Source organism: Physella acuta, unplaced genomic scaffold, assembly GCF_028476545.2.
Source record: "Physella acuta isolate Inbredline_101_S28 unplaced genomic scaffold, ASM2847654v3 ptg000102l, whole genome shotgun sequence".
Taxonomy (NCBI): Eukaryota; Metazoa; Mollusca; class Gastropoda; family Physidae; genus Physella; species Physella acuta.
The window spans coordinates 272044-275000 of NW_026731622.1; the positions used below are offsets into that span (position 1 = coordinate 272044).

The 2957-nt window shown below is 30.1% G+C and overlaps 1 long non-coding RNA gene across 1 annotated transcript; it reads left to right on the top strand.

The window, feature by feature from the left end:
* The first annotated feature begins 344 nt into the window (after positions 1-344).
* Positions 345-1835, top strand: LOC131930980 (uncharacterized). The gene is made up of 3 exons (XR_009384209.1): positions 345-462; positions 754-867; positions 1721-1835. It is a non-coding gene; the product is annotated as an uncharacterized LOC131930980 (long non-coding RNA).
* Positions 1836-2957: the final 1122 nt, after the last annotated feature.

The following is a 2957-nucleotide window of genomic DNA, read 5'->3' on the forward strand; positions in this document are numbered from 1 at the left end:
ATTTGAAGTACTTATACAATGATCGTTCGCTTTTTTCTAAACATGGACTGTTATTCAGCTTTACCATTGACATGGCAGAGAAGAAATGGAACAGATGTTTACTACTCCTATGTAAATATGAATGTAACAATGCATGAAGCACACAGTTACTGTTTGCAGAACGGCGGGAGTTTGGTTTCCATAATTTCTGAAGATGAAAACAATTACATTAATGGTAATTCGTTTTAAGGATTAAGCTTTAAGGAAGGAAAGGGGCTTCAAATGTATTTCAAAATATGTTAACTAGCTACTTTTTCAATTAACACCTTAAGCTGAAGATCAAGTTAATATCTTGTTAATATCACACAGCTCGTTACAAAAGAAACAGCTATTTAATTAGGATTGGACTTTCTGATGAGCGACAAGAGGGTCGATGGGAATGGGTGGATGGAACAAAAAATGTTTACATACAATGGGGCAGCAGTAAGTATAATATATATATATATATATATATATATATATATATATATATATATATATATATATATATATATATATATATATATATATGCGCATTATGTAATTTATACATATAAAAAATTTGTTATATATTTAATTGTAGATTAAGTAAGTTAAACGATAAATGCTGCTATAAAAATATTTTAAAATGTCAGAAATTGTTCCTAGCTAAAAACAAAATGTGTACTTTCAAACTAAACATCGCCGTGCTTTCTATGTCGTCATGTTGTATGATCATTATGTTAATCCATACAGATGAACCTAGCGGCGGAACGAGTCAAAACTGTGTTGCCCTTTGTCTGTGTTCGGATGCCTGGGTTGATATAGATTGTTCTCTTCCGATTCCTTTCATATGCAAAAAGGTCATTCGTAAGTATAACTTATGTTTAATGAGGTACATTTAAAATGGCATTGTTAAGTATAATTTAGTGGCTCCATTGAAAAGGTCATTCGTAAGTAAAAGGCATGTGTGATGAGTTTCATTAAAGTAGGCAATCGTAAGTATAAGTTGTTTGTGATGGGTACGTTATTTTCTATTTACAAATCTCGTAATGCAAATTATTATATGTACTTTTCTTCTTTAAAATAATGAATTGGCACGTTCCCTTTGATGTGTTATTGTTTTCCTCTGAAGGTATGTAACTTTTTATTTTTATTTTTTCATGTAATCATAATGTGGTTTCTCAACAACAAGTGATGTATAAAAGAAATTAAGTTTAGTATTAATACTTTTGTTGTAAGAGAAGGATAGCTTTGTAAATCCATTTCAGTAAAGACATTATAATATGTTGAAACAATGTATTTATTTCTTAAATCAAAATACAACGCATTGATGCGTTGATGTGATTTCGGTTATTTTGTTCTCATCTTGCAGTCAAGATTTTATTTCATTTTCTATTGGTCCGTAAAGAAAAGTAAATAGATGTGTCTTTGAAATTCGTGTTTTCTTTTTACCATATTGTAAAGTGTGTTAAATATCTTCTTGTTACTAGTCTAGCTTGTCTTTCAATCAAGTATTACCTTTATGAGTTTTAGTATTACTAATTAATGGTTTTCTTTCGTAATCGTTAAACCTTGAACTTTACTATGGTATTTAAACGTCGGCAAGGATTTACTCAATATGTTCTCTAGCGTTCTGTTCTTGTATTGCCCCAACCATTCTATAAGCACTTTGGGTGCTGTTAAACTTCTATTGATATTAAACCTCAACATATTCTTCCAGCGATAAATAATTGTGAAAATAAAACATTGAACGATTGTCAACAAATATGTATTGATACCTACGAGAGTTACAGATGCGAGTGTGAGGGAGGCTACCTGTATCAGTTAATAGACGGACATTCTATGTGTACAGGTAAATATATTATTGAACATGTACGAGTTTCAAAATTGTGTTTTTTAAAGCAATTGTAAATACCTACAATTAGGACGTACCATAGACCCCATATTTCATATTTGTTAGCATAATTATAAAAAAAACTGTCCCGTTATTAAATAGAATGAACGTTAAAATAATCTTAAATTAGGCAAACGTTTAATAAGTGAATGGTTTATCGCTACTTGATATTTCTTTTGAAAAATACAAGTAAGATGTTATATCGCGAATAAAATATGTTATTATAATGTGCGATACTTCTTTAAAATTCCTACGAGGTAGAGGAATAATTAAATGATATTGGGGAGCATGTTTGAGAACTGGCATTTGCTCTTAGTAGTCCTCAGTTTCTCCACTACCATTAAAGTCACGTCACAAAATGATATAACAAACACGGAAATACATTCAAAGGCCTTGGGTACTTCCACACAAATACAACTTAAATCGTTAAAATATATTTTTTCTTTATATTACATTCGTAGCTGTCTTACAGGTAAATTGTAGAGATCGTTTTTAACATATTACTCGTCTAAGTTTCACAATGTTGTATAGGATGGTAATTGAAAATGACAATTTCTAATGACAAAATCAAATATGCTCTCGCAGATATCGATGAATGCTCCAATAAAACATTGAACGATTGTCAACAAAACTGTACAAACACCAATGGAGGCTACATCTGTTCATGTTTTGATGGCAGCAATAACATCACAGTTAATGGACAAGTTACTTGCATAGGTTGATCTTCTTTGTAAATACATCTCATTATATTAAAACGTTTAAACACCTTTTTGTCACAAAAATTAGAAGAAAATAATATTTTTCATGTATTTCCTAGATCTTTGATTATCAGCATATTATGTCCATCTTAAAAATAGTAATGAAATATTTTAAAAAAGGTATACATGAGATATAACCTTATTTATTATATATCGCTCTAAATGGGTTAGAGAAAAATTAGTTTTTTTTTTTATTATTGTGCCCACCATTTAAGACACGGATGCGTATTTCTGTTTTGATCGAGAGCGGATATGAAACCTTTTTGTTTTACTAAATCTTTGACGATCTTCTCTTCAACGAAAAG